Source organism: Sminthopsis crassicaudata, chromosome 3, assembly GCF_048593235.1.
Source record: "Sminthopsis crassicaudata isolate SCR6 chromosome 3, ASM4859323v1, whole genome shotgun sequence".
Lineage (NCBI taxonomy): Eukaryota > Metazoa > Chordata > Mammalia > Dasyuromorphia > Dasyuridae > Sminthopsis > Sminthopsis crassicaudata.
The window spans coordinates 544,801,933-544,816,579 of NC_133619.1; the positions used below are offsets into that span (position 1 = coordinate 544,801,933).

Genomic DNA, 14,647 nt, shown 5'->3' on the forward strand with positions numbered 1-14,647 from the left:
TCCTTATTTTACAGCTAAATAAACTGAGGTCCAGGGAGGTCTCTAAGTGGCAAAGTGGAAGGAAGGGCTGAGTTTTGAATTCAAGTTCCACGACTCCAGATCCAGGTCCTCTTTCCCATTCTACCTTGCCTTAGATGCCATCTCTGCCCAACAGGTTTTTTCCAAAACAGCATCCAGGTAGGTAATTATTCCTTCTACCAACTTCTGTTTACATCGCAATGTGACTGTTATTTCTCTCTCTTCCAAGCTCCTGGTTTTTATTGCTATAAATAGGATATTGTTGTAATGAAGGAAGAACAATTAGGCAAAGATATCCAACACACTGATCGCACCGTCCTGTTAGAACCCTTCCTCTCTGCCTTCTGACTCTCCTGGGCTCATTCTGTGGGGGCCACAGAGACTGGACTCTTGTCTAATTGCACGGGCTCCTACGGCCATCCTGAGGAGTCTCACCGGGGCCAGGACTGAGGGCCCCAGACCATGAGCTGGCAGTTCAGATCCAAGGCTGAGATTCAGTGTAACTGTCCTGCTCAGTCAAAATGGTCAAGGGCCTACAGATAAAGAGTTAGAAAGAACTTTAGCAATCATCTCCAACTCCAACTTTTCACAGATGGGGAAATGAAAGCTGAAAGCTGCCATCTGACAGGTAGTGAAGGCCAGAGCAACAGAGGGGGATTGGAGCCCAGATTGTGGGATGAGGCGAGGAAGGAGGCTTTCCGAGCATCAGTCTGGTTTGCCTGTTACAAGTCCATCATTTAAGGCTTCTCTCGGGCAGAGTGAAGCTGTCTCATGGCAACCATTTAGAAGCCATTTGGAGCAGTTTATGACCAGGCCTCAGCTCCTGCCTGTCTTTGGGCATCTGGGCCTAAATAGAAACTTTAGCTTTAGTTTTAAAGCAAAACCTCTTTGAATTTTCCAGCAGGGGGCTCTATTCCATTTATAATGGTATTACCAGTCCCTCCCAATGATAATAATAACAGGAAAACAACATTTATGTACACACTAGACCCCAGACTAAATACTTCATAATAATTTTCTTACTCAATCCTCAGAACAACCTTGGGATTGCATGCTAGTGTGAGTCCCATTTTACTGAGGCAGACAGAGGTGAAGTGATTGTCTAGGGTCACACAGGTAAGTGCCTGAGGTTACTCAGGTCTTCTGGACATCAGGCCCAGGGCTCTGTGCCATTTAGCTGCCTCATACCTCAGCGGCATATGGCCAGAATTCACTGTGGTTTGGTTTGGGGGACATTTTCATGAATTAAGTTCTATGTCTAATTTAATCTGGATAAAGAACTTTTTAAATTTGTTTTTAATACACATTATTTTATGAATTATGCTGGGAGAGAAAAGTCAGAGCAAAAGGGAAAATCCATGGGAGATTTAAAAAAAAAACAGAAAAAAGAAGTGAACACAATTTGTGTTGATTTACATTCAGTCCTCTCAGATCTTTTTCTGGGTGCAGATGACATTTTCTGTCCAAAGTCTATAGGGATTGCTGTGGATCACTGAACTACTGAGAAGAACATTCAGTTTGGGTCAATCTTTCCAGGCCTTTCCATAATCAGCTTGTTAATTTTTTTTTTAAGTACAATATATTCCATTATCTTCATGTGCCACAAACTTATTTAGCAGCTCTCCAATTGCTGGACATCTACTCCTTTTCCAGTTCTTCGCTACCACAAAAAGAGCTGCTACAAACATTTTTGCATATGTGGGTCCTTTTCCCTCTGGATAAAGAACTTAATGATCTCCTCATCTGGCGCTATTTCCCCTGGAATGGGGAAGTGTGTTTCAACTTCCAGCAGAACCCCTCTCTTTACTACTCGAGCCACTACCCTCTGAGAGGGATTCTGTGACTGCGGATCTAGAGTATGAGAGTGCTGGTCACGGTACTGGCTATAAGTGACTTGCATATTGACCCAGGAGGAATGACTCCCCCAGGTTTGATCTCCAGATTTTGCTCTGTTTCCTACTTTTCTGAGTCTTCTTTGATCAGGCTCCTCAACCTAAATCATTGATTCTTTCTGCAATGGCCTTTCCTATTTCCTCTAATGGAATATGAAAAACAAGAGTTTTGTGAGTCATCCAAGAGATAGATCTCAGAGAATTGCAGAGAGTCCATGGATGTTTATTTTTAACTAAGGCACTTGTGGAGAGACATAGGACATGGGGAGGAGTGCTGGACTGAGACTGACCAGGGAGACCAGGAGCATGAACTGGAATTCTCCAGACAATGGGAAATCTTAAAGTGTCAAGAAGGTTCAGAGATGGGGAAAGCTATTACAGAGGGAATCAGTGATCTAGACTGAAGAGATTAACCAAGCAGGAAACGAAGAGCCTGGCCTGGACATCAAACAAGAGGGAGTTACTTACATTCCGAGTGATCAGTGATGGCTAGTTCCAGAATAACTAGTATTCTCCTAACTAAGGCTCATATAAATTTAATGCTGGAAGGGACCTTATTTTACAGCTAAATAAACTGAGACCCAGAGAGATTTAGTGACTTGCGAAAATTACACAGGTAGTAAGTAGCAAAGCAAAAGAGCTGGGTTTTAAACTTGTTTCATGGCTCTAGATCCAATTTCTCTTTCTCATTCTACCATGCTAACTTGTTCTTAGATGCAATCTCTGCTTCTGCTGACCAAGCTTCTTCCAAAATGGCACCCAGACAAGTGGCTTTATCCCTCCCCCAACTCCAACTCACCTCACAATGTAACTGAATTCTTGTTTCTAACTCTCCAGAGAAAAACAGATCCATAGGGAAGAGGGATTAGACCTGAAGAGATACTGAATTTCTGACTTTCAAGAGGCTACTTGTAGTTGAGTCACTATTAGTAGTAACAATTTGTATAATTTTACTAATTCTTAAAATTATAGTTATTATTTTTGGGGTCCCTTTTAAAAATTATTAACATTTTAGAGAATGTTTTGAAAAGGTTATGGTATAAGAGTGTGATGAAATACTATTGTGCTATAAGAAATAACATGGGGGATGATTTCAGAAAAACTGGGGAAGACATATAAACTGAAGCCAAAATGAAGTGAGTAGAACCAAGAGAATACATAGTAACATAAATATTTTGATGATGATCAATTATTATGAAATTTTAGCTGTTCTGATCAATACAAATCCAAGACAATTCCAAAGGACACATAATGAAAAATGCTATCTACCTACCTCTGGAGAGAGGATGTGCAGATTGAAATATATTTTTGGTTCTCTTTATTTTGGGTTTTTTGGGCAACATGACTAATACAGAAGTGCTTTCTGTAATTTCGTATGTAGAACTGATAATTATATCACAATGCTTGCCTTCTCAATCAAAGGAACTGAAGCGAGGAAAAGAATTTGGAACTCAAAATTAAAAAATAATGTTAAATTTTATTATTTAAAAAATTAAATTATTGATGTGTCTAATCTTTGACAGTCAGTATGGAATTATAGAGAACCAGTATTAAAGTTAGGATGATATAGATTCAAGTTTTATCTTAGACAAATCCTGGTTGTGTGACTATGGACAAATCATTTAACTTGTCAGTATCCCTAAACTTCTCTCTAAGATTATAAATTATAGGGAAGGTGTTGATGGGCCGAATTGGTGGAAAAAAAGTTAATGCTTGTAGAGCTTCTGACAATAATGAAATTGCAGGTCTAAAATTTAAAAGGACAATATCGTTCATTTATATGCATTGGAAAATGTTCTAATCTAAGCTCCTCATATTTTAGATGAGAAAACAGAGGCCCAGAGAAATACAGTAATTTGTCTAAGGTCAAATAGTTTAAAATCATTTTTGTAGAGATATCATCAATGCAAATAATTTCCATTCCATGATTTTATTTTGTCAAACTTTAGATTTATAATCCCAAAAGACTGTATTTTTGCCCTAGGGAATGGCCTAAGATGATACAGTATACTGGGAGTGGGGATGGAGGGGATGGAGACGAAGATCACCAGGATGGTCAGGTTCAGCCAGGTACTGTATTGTATGGAACAAGAAGTCAGCAATGGGAGAGGCTGGATGTGGTTGGGGTCAGCCACATGACCCATGATACCTTGAGTCAGCAAGCAGGCAGATCAAAGGGCAAGTCTTTCATACCAAGGGAGGGAGCGGGAATGGGAGACCTAAGCCAGAGTCACTTGGGAAAGGGGCTGAACCCCAAGTCAAAACTGAAGGGTTGCTATGGTGCAATAGCAGCCAAATATAAACCAAAGTAGTAGAACGTGAACTGACCACTGATGCAGTTTTGACAGATTTAAAATTTGCCCTGGTGGAATAGAATTTAAAACTCATCTACCACCTTTTGGCCATATTTCTAAAAGGCTGTTCCTAATTGGACTCTTTTAGAGTTGATTGGCCAACAATGGGTCCCAGGCCAAGCCTCACTTGGTTATTGTTTGGATTCTGATGGCTCAGAGTGAGAAACCAACAATTGTTTCTGTTTTGGCCAGAAAACCCAGAGGGTGTTCTCTGAGATTTTCCTTTTCTTTTTTCTTTTCCTTTTTCATTTTTCCTTTCCCTTTTCTTTTCCCCTTTTCCTTTTCTTTTTCCCTTTTCCCTTTCCCCTTTCTCCTTTCCCCCTTCTCCTTTTTCTTTCCTTCCCTTTCTGTCTCTCTTTGTTTCTCTCTCTCTCTCTGTCTCTGTCTGTCTGTGTCTCTCTCTGTCTGTCTGTCTTTCTCCCCTGCATGTATCTCCTTCCTGACATAATATTCCTCTTTTTTATTTAATATTTTAATTCTTCCCAGTTATATCTAAATTAATTTTTACATTTGTTTTTAAAACTTTGAATTCCAGATTCTCTCCACCCCCACTAAGAAAGCACACATGAAGTTATGCAAAACATTTCCATAAAAATCATGTTCATCCAACACTTACTGATAGTAAAACAGCTAATATTGATATAGTAAATGCTTAACACTTATTAATCATTTGATTCTTATGACAACATTGTGATATAGATCATTCTTAATTGCCCTCATTTTTAGCAGAATTTTTTTTTTCCCTGAGGCTGGGGTTAAGTGACTTGCCCAGGGTCACACAGCTAGGAAGTGTTAAGTGTCTGAGATCAGATTTGAACTCGGGTCCTCCTGAATTCAGGGCTGGTGCTCTATCCACTGCGCCACCTCGATGCCCAATTGCCCTCATTTTTAAAAAGCCAAGCACTGAGCATGTAAAAAGTCCTGGACTGGATGCCCAAGGGAGTTCCAAATCCACCAGAATAGGACTTACAATCTAGTTGGGAAGACAGCATATATACTCATGCAATGATTTCTGGAGCATATATACGCATCATATGCATCAGGAACTAAGTCTTATGGAAAGTGATGAGAGAAGGGAGAAATCGCAGCAAATGTAGCAACTTCATTCTCTCAGTATTTTGTCACTTCCTTGCTGAGAACCCTCAGATAAGTCATTTTACATCCTCATTTCCCCATGCCTCTAGTTTCCTCCAGGAAATGGGTGGGATATGTAATCTCTGTGGTTCTGTGTATCTAGATATAAAGATGATTTTGGAAGATTCTTATTCTGAAACCTCATCTCATACCACAATAATTGGTATTTATATAGTGCTTTATAGTTTGCAAAGCAATTTTCATAAATATTACCTTATTTGATACACACAATATTGGTATTGAAATAAATTATGCCCTCTTTACAGATGGCATTATAGAGGCATTATAGAGCGAGTTAATTGTCACTGACAAGATTCTGATCTAGGTTTTCTTTGATTTTAGTCTATAACTGAATTAGCCTGTCATTTATTAATATCAGGAGCCAACACCTGGGAAGCCTTTGTTCAATAAATATGAACCTTCAAGGAGTTTACATTCACTTCCAACTATGCTATAGTAACATCAGGATTGGTTTCCCTCCTAGTACTGACTAGGAGGGAATGTGAATCAGGCCATCAGAATATACCTGGCGACCTATTCCAGCATGTAAATAATTGTCCATACAAAAATGCTTTCCCCCAGATCAATCCCGAAGGGCCAACCTCTTCAGGTTTGCTCTGAGGAAAAGCTTTCTTTGGTTGGGGAAGGTTTAGGCAGGAGATATTCCCATTTCACTTAAAATCTAAACAGAACAAAGAGCAGAGAATTGTTTCTCTCATGCTCCTTGAATAATTTGCAATCAACTTGAGAAAAAATTGCTTAAATTTTTTATATTTATCAATTTTTGGTTGATTAGAATTGTTAGGAACATTGATATTTTTTCAGAGTTAGTTTTAAGCCCGGAGATACTCTGAATGTCCATAATAATACCACAATGTTGTGAATAACTGTTTGATGCCATTCTAAATAAGCATAATCAATAAATAGTTGATCTGTCAATCAATTGAATAGTTATTGACCCACTGATATGTACAGGCCACTATGTGATGTGCTGGGGGAACAAAAAACAGAGAACTGTGTTCTTTCTTTTAAAAGTTTGCTATCTAAATGAAACAGCAAGGGCCCAAACCAGGGCAGGCAGGGCCAATGGTGCTTTGTCCAAGGGTGTCAAGTGTTGGAGAGCATTAAGAGCACTAGCACAGTTAAAATAGAGCTTAGTAACGGGTTTGCAAGAGAGATTAGCTAAAATAGAAGGCTTCTAAATGAAACTAGGGGTGACCAAGATCTCCGTTACTCTCTTTATCCCTTTCACAATTCTCTCTCCATCTCCCACTTCAATTGAGGGCACACTTTACATTACTTGTTCTGGTACTTAAGTCAGGCACAAAAATTCTTAGCTGTAGTGCTGGCTAAGTTAAACATGTATGAAAAGATAATATAAATTATTGCATGATGTGGTTCACATTAGAAGTGCTATAATAGTTTGAAAAAGGATGAAATATTGTCCTATGGGACCTAAATCAGGCCTTGAAGGATTCAGAGAAGTGGTTATCTTTAATATATATATACACATGCATGGCAACTTGGAAAATTTAGTATAAAATTTTTTTTTACAAGTTTGGGGTTTAAGAATACTGAAGTCATTGACATTTAAGGGAGAATAAAAGAAGGGAAAATTTAAATACTGTTATGTTTGTTGGAGGAATGGGTGATAAGCCTTGAGTTAGTGATTGGCTAGAAAAATAATTTGCTAATATAATCCAGTAATTAGTGGTTAGAAGATGAGATGAGAGTTACTGACCCAGAAATGCCCTGTAAAAGGGCTTTCTCTGTCTTTTCAATTCCCATAAACAGATTGTGCTGATGTGAGAGGGACAATGTTTGCCTTTCCCCCCAGTATCTGTTTAGGTCAGTATTTGCTAACACTTAGAGAGTCTGCATTATTTCCCAGTTGGTGAGAGCACAGAACTAATGAGGAGAAGGTCATGGATTTAATCCTCGCAAAGGCCGGTTAGCATCCCTCTATTCCAGGGCCTCAGCTAGCAGCCTCACCAGTGTTGGCAGAGAGAGCTTGGTGAGACGCTAGGGATGGATGAGAGCAAACTGATCACTGTTAATGGGAAAACAGCTCAGAGCGAATGCTCTGCTGTCAGCACATAATCAGCATCATCACAATTTTCTAAGAATGCTCAGGGTTCAATATTACTTCATTAAATCTCCAAGTTTCCTTAACTCTGACTGAAACACAATTAAGAGGCAGAAATCCCTGCTACTCATAATAATGGCCCCTTCTCCCCACCCTCTCCTGAGCAGCATCCAAAAGCATTTATCTGAATTCCAAGTTATGTCTTCCTCTGTCCTACAGCCCATACTGCAGGAGTCATGTAAAGTACGTCTTTCACATTTAGGTTAGAAAGATATATGAACACAGTGAGCAGTTTGATTTTGTAGGAAAAGGGAGGGATTTTGTGTCAATACCTAGGCCCGAATCCCATTGTGCTCCCAATGTAATCATAAGTTAATTCTCTATGAGAATCTATCCTTGTCTAGAGGATAGATTCGATCAGAAGCTCTGTAGGGTTTTTTGTGACCCTATTTCCTACATGACATATATAGAATAAAATAAAAAAAACTTGCCATGCATAGGGATGGACGGGGGGATTTGAGGTAGGGATGGAGGGAGCACTAGCCAAAGAATCAAAGGATCTCAGTTTGAATCTTGGTTCTTCCACTTCCCATCTGTGTGACCTTCAGCAAGTCTTCTCAGGGGTCAAATGACCTAGAAGGTCTCTTCTAATTATTTATATGGGGCCCTACGATCCTATATACATCCCAAACTGGAATTAGGTTACATTTTAGGCATGGAGGACAAGAATAAGCACATAGATGCTTCGTTCTTAGACTTTGCTGTTCAGTCTCGTCCAACTCTTTGTGACCCCATTTGGGGTTTTCTTGGAAAAGATACTGGAATAGTTTGACATTTCCTTCTCTAGTTCATTTTATAGATGAGGAAACTGAGGCCTTCAAGGAGAATACATCATTTTGGTCTTTTAAATTATTATTGTTTGGATACAGACTATGCTTTCTTTTAGTTAGGAAACTCCACTTACCAACAAGGATAGGCAGTTCATTAATAATATAATCTTTTAAGTAAGCTACAACTAGGTGAAGTGACTTGCCTGTGGTTGCATATTCTATGAAATACAGACTACACCTCAGTGGATTCAATCAAACCTGTTAACTTCCAATCTTACGTCTCCAATTACCTTTTAAAAACCTCAAGATGGATGAGCAGCAGACATCTTAACATGTCTACATGAACCCTTTATTTTTCCAAGTAAATGCTCCCTTCCTCCTATTGCCTATCAGTGTGTAGAATAATAGCATCCTCCGGTCTTTCAGGCTCACCACTTGGGTCCCATTCTTGACTCCTCACTATTTCTTGCTTCCCATATCCAACCTGTGGCCCAAGCCTCTCGATTATACCTGGGCAGTATCTCTCGTCTACCTTCACCAACTCATGCATTAATCAGCTTGATCCCTGCTCTGGCCCTCTTGTAGGTCGGCCTGCCTCAGGTCTCTCCCTGCGGCATTCAGCGATTTTCCTGAGACACTAGTCTGATCACATCACCTCCTACTCAGTAAACTCCAGGACCAAATCCTCTCTCTGGGATAGCCTGGACCCCTCTTATCTGTCCCATTTTTAATATTATTCCCAGATATGTACTCTTCAATCCAATGACACTGTCCACGAACAGGACACTCGATCTGTCTGTTCCAAGCATTTTCTCTTGCTATTCCCTAGAAAATTCTCCCCCCTCATTTTTGCCAACTCCTTTCCTGGCTTCCTTTCAGTCTCAACTAAAATCTTGCCTTTTAGAGGAAGCCTTTCTCAGGCCTTTTACTTTTAATGTGAATTGCTTCTTTTTATTGCATATATATTTGTTTATATATATATTTTTTTGTTTACATGCTGTCTCCCTATTAGTTTATGAGCTCCTTAAAGGCAAGCATCTTTGTGTATCTCTAGTGTTTAGGGCAATATCTAGTGCATAGTAGATGCTCAATAAATGTTTATTGATTGATTTACAGGCAGAGGCGGTGCTTGTACTGACAAATGACATCATAGATCCTTTGTTCTATGGACTCACAGAGACACACATGTATTTCATTATGTCTTCCTTTTTCTCTTCAAGCTGTGTGGCCGCGGTCTCTGAAGAATTAAAGTGGATGGTCTCCTTGAGGACGAAGGAGAATCCCCACGGGGTTGAAAAGGCTGGGACACAGCACCAGTGGCAAGAAGAATCTCACCCAAGATTGATGGCCAAAACAGGAGGTGAGCTGCTCCTGAAGCAGGAGCTAAGGGGAACCCATGCAGAGCCTCAGCACTCCACTAAAATCTGGGACACGTGGAGAGATCTAGAGGAAAACCAGCTTTGTGAGCACGACCCGGCAAATAAATAACGCTGGCTCTGGTAGGTCCCTCGGAAATGGAAAATAAGATTGTGTTTAAGTCTTTCCAGACTTCTGGGTCCACAGACAGACCACAAGGACCAGCCACACTTATCCCCTTCTTCCCCAAGGAGAAGTACCTGGAGGAAGCACTGGCAAAGTGGTGAGAACAATGGAAGAGCTAATGTTGTTGCTATAAGAGGAAGAACTTTGGGCGTTACCATGCTCGCCTCTGCCCATTGCTGCCCTGTAGATGTGTATTTCAAGCCCTAGTCTATCTCCCAAGCTCCATTCCTCCATCACCAATTAACTATTGGAAATTTGCACCTGAATGTCCAGGAGATGCCTTGAAACGTGCACGGCCAAAAGAGAACTTCAAACCATTCCTTCAGAACCCGCCTTTTTTCCTACTTCCCTATTTCTGTCAATAGCTCCACGATCTTTCTAGTTCCCAGGTTCATAATTTCAGAGTCGTCTTCATCTTTCCTCAACTCTACTCCCAATATCTAATTTATTGTCACTTCTTTGAGAGACCATCTCCCTACATTTCTCACACCCATTCCCTTGTTATATTCACATGGCTAATAGTCAGTTTAGGTCCTTACTACCTTCCCTGAAGTACTGCAGTAACCGCTTTTTTTTTTTAAATTAAAGCTTTTTATTTTCAAAATATATACATGAATAATTTTCGACATTCACATCTACAAAACCTGTGTTCTAATTTTTCTCCTCCTTTCTTCCCACCCCTTCCCTCAGATGGGAAGTTATCCAATGTATGTTAAACATGTGCAATTTCTTATACATATTTCTACAGTTATCTTGCTGCACAAGCAAAATCAGATCAAAAAGAAAAAAAAATGAGAAAGAAAACAAAATGCAAGAAAACAACAACAAAAATGGTGAAAATGCTATGTTGTGTTCCACGCTCTGTTCCCACAGCCCTCTCTCTGGGTGTAGATGGTTCTCTTCATCACAAGACCATTGGAACTGTCCTGAATCATCTCATTGTTGACAAGAGCCGTGTCCATCAGAATTGATTATCATATAATCTTGCTGTTGCTGTGTATCAGTTCATGTAAGTCTCTCCAGAGCTCTCTGAAATCATCCCTGCATGTGAGAAATATAAAATGTAGATAAAATATATATAAAATAAATATAATAATATATATTATATTAACATATGCCATATATTATCTCTCTATATATAATATAGGTAATATCTATATGTCTATATATCCAAGTTGTATCCTTTAATTAAATGTAGACTTAAGGGCAGAGAATGGTTCATTTTTGTTTTTGTTTTCCCAGCTACTAGATTTAGGGTTCATGGAGTTCATAAATAGATTTCAAGGAATCCATAAACTTAAATAGAAAAATTATATGCATATCTAAATAAAGATTCAGATTCAGATATACAACTCTATGCTCACAAATATGTAAATATCCTTATTTCAAAATAATTGGTTTTCTACACATTTTATATTGTAAAACATAAGTTTTGAAAAGGGATTCTATAGGTTCTACCAGCCTGCCACTATGATACAAAAAATGTTATGAATTTTTCTCCTAGAATTGTTGATGAATTGATTGATAGAAGACGATTTTAGTCATCACAGTTTCCATGTAGATGAGGCTGTTATTTAACTAGTTCTCCATCCAAAAAAAATCTCATTAAGAGAAGATAGATGGTGGTCAAATCTAAGCTCAGAAGGCTAGAACAAAAAAGATGTGTCTCCCAGAACACTGACCTTTTTCGGAGGCCAAGAAGCCACATTGCTTACCATTTCTCTGCTTGTCCTTTGGCAATGGAGGAAAGAAGAGGGAAGGAAGAAGCAATACCAATCTGTGATCCCCAGAACCATGACCTTACAGCCTATTCCAGAAATTTGTGAAGTCATATGACTAAAAAGATGACTTAGATCTTTCCTCCAATAACTCTGAAAAAACCTCCAAAAGAGGCATCCCAACAAGAGCAGCTAAGTGGAGCATCAGATGGAGCACCAGGTGTGGTATCAGGAAGACCCAAGTTCTAATCTCAGCCTCAGACACTAACTAACTGTATGATTCTGGGCAAGTCATTTACCCCTGTCTGTCTTGGTTTCCTCACCTGTAAAACAGGGTTCATAATAGCACCTATCCCCCAGAATTGTGAGACTCAAGTGAAATCCTATTTATAAAGGGATATAAATGACATCTGGCACTTAGCAGGGTTATGTAAATATTAGTTATTATTATTAACATGGTAACTGTATTATTTATTAGAGTGGAGAACACTAAGCCTTAGTTACTCAGGCTCTCCTCCCTCCTGCTTTGGTACTCCAATAGAACTCAAGCCCTTCATAGGTCCTATTTTTTTTTCTTTACTTTCCTTATTTAGACAAGAGAGCTAAGTATACCTTGTCTTTAGAGACATTCCTTATCTTGAAGCCTGAGGCCTTCCAAAAGTTAGACCAGTCCTGACTCTATCATTTTCCTCAAGTTTTTTACTGGAGTTCTTTGCTAGTAGCTTTTCCCTAAGATTTCAAAATAACCAGGGACAGAATGCAGCTGTTCAGGAATGCTTCCAAGCCATGGTGGTTCTGGTTTTTTTTTGTTTGTTTTTTATTGTTGGTCTTTTTGGTGAGATCCAATGAATGCTAGAATTAGAAGCTCTTCAAATAGGGGAGTTGGTTACAGGAATCATTAGATCTGAACACAATAATGTTGCCTTCTTTGTTTAATGAAATTTTTCATTTATCTGTTGCAATTAGTAAGGGGACAGAAATGTGTGAAGTATTAAAAAAGAACTGACATTTATACAGGGTTTTAAAGTTTTCTAAGTGTTTTGTATTATCCTCAATAATTTATCCTCAAAAATTCTGTGAGGTGGATCATACAGCTGTTATTATTCCAATTTCACAGCTGAGAAAACAGGCTGAGAGAGACAGATTATCAGTGTTTAATAAATGCTTGTTGATTGCTTAAGTGCAATTGCTGAGAGTCACATCGATATTCACTATCAGAGGTGGACTTTGAATGCAGTTCTTTAGGTTTCTGGTCCAATCCTCTATCCTTTCTACCATACTGTCACTGGACGGCTCAGAGGTTCATTATTAGGAAAGCTCTTTGTAAGTCTTAATGTGATATGTAAATCTTAGTTTTATTGTCCTTTTTCTGGTTAACATCGTGCCCTGCACCTCTAAGTACTTTTTGGATGAATAAATAAATAATTTCTTTTTTGAAGTAGGAATTATAACATTTTGGGATTGGAAAGGACCTCAGATATCATTTGGGCCAATAACTTCCTTTTATGGATAAGGGAAATGGGACCTTTACAAGTTAGACAGATACAAAGCTGGGACTGCAATCCTGAGCTTCTGATTCCTACTTCAGACTTCTTTCCATCAAACCAAGTGGAGTTTATTCCTATTCATGGTAGAGATCATGGGCATATGTTCCGAAATCTGTCATTGCACACAAGCTACAGACTGAAAAATCTATACTCCTTTTTTCCCTCTGAAATTGCACCAAATTAGTGCAGACCCTAATCACCTCATGCGCGAACTACTGTCAAATCCCTCCCCAAATCGGTTCATCGTCCACTCAGCCATAACTGGACCGGTTCAGAACTCCACCAATACTGTATTTTCCCACATCCCTGCCAACATTTATCATCTTCCTTTTCAGTCATCTTAGTTAATGCTATGTATATAAGGTAGTACCTTAGAGTTGCTTTAATTTTAATTTCTCTAATATTAGCAATTTATAACATTTTTTCATAAGATATTGATAGCTTTTATTTTTCTCTTCTGAAAACTGGATGTACCCTTCTTTGACCATTTATCAATTGGGGATTGGCTCTTATTTTTATAAATTTGGCTCAATTTCCTATGAAACTTTTATCAGAGAAACTAGTTTCTTGCTTTCCTAATTTTCGCTTCATAGGTTTTATTTCTATTAAACTTTTAAAATTTTAAGCAAGCAAAATTATCCATTTTACCTCTTGTGATCTTCTCTATCTCTTGTTTGTACATAAACTCGTCCTCCATTCATAGATATGACAGGTATTTTTTCCTGTGGTCCTGTGGTAATTTGTTTGTATATATATCATCCCTTAGGTCTAAATTATGTATCCATTTTGAGCTCAACTTGATATCCTTTGCAAGATATTGCCCAATAATTAATTTCTAACAAACTGACTTCTAGTTTTTGTAGGAATTTTTGTCAAATAGTGAGTTCTTGCTTCAAAGGCTGGGTAAGTGCCATCCCTTCTGAGACTATTTGAAATTTATGTTGTTGTTTTTTTTTGGACATTAGATTTGAGTTCCCCCAGAGAAAGGTATTTGCTGGTTTCTATGTTTATTTTTTTTTTTGCCTTTCTCTGTATTAACAGTGCTTAGGATGGTACCTGGAACATAGTAGGTGCTTAATAAATATATGTTGATTTGATTTGACTCAACTATAACCTGTTATACCTCCTGGAAGCACAACTTCAGGGAACTGTAGCATAGAAATAAGTTTTCTAGATTCTCTTATCAAATTAGAAATTAAGAAAAAAAAACATAAAAGATGAAGAAGCACCTGAAGGGAAGGGAAATGCCCACAATTTTCCCAATGGAGATGTTATCTGAGAATGTAATTGTTTTGAGCTTCTTTGGCTCATATCTAATTCCCCAGTTAAACCAGGAGTGTTTTCACACTAATACTCTGGCCAAAGGTTAGAATGAGGGTATGTTTGCCATCTACCCATTTGTCTTGGAAAGCTAAGCAGGTTTGCAAGCTCTTACTGAAAATCAAAATTGTCCAATAACACAACGAGCTGCTTTAGACTAATGATTACCTTGTCACTGAAGTTCTTTAAAGGCAGTTTGATGATCA

The 14,647-nt window shown here is 38.6% G+C and overlaps 1 long non-coding RNA gene across 1 annotated transcript; it reads left to right on the forward strand.

Moving 5' to 3' along the window:
* The first annotated feature begins 372 nt into the window (after window positions 1-372).
* Window positions 373-10,460, forward strand: LOC141559797 (uncharacterized). The gene is made up of 2 exons (XR_012487554.1): window positions 373-646; window positions 9,535-10,460. It is a non-coding gene; the product is annotated as an uncharacterized LOC141559797 (long non-coding RNA).
* The last annotated feature ends 4,187 nt before the right edge of the window (window positions 10,461-14,647 follow it).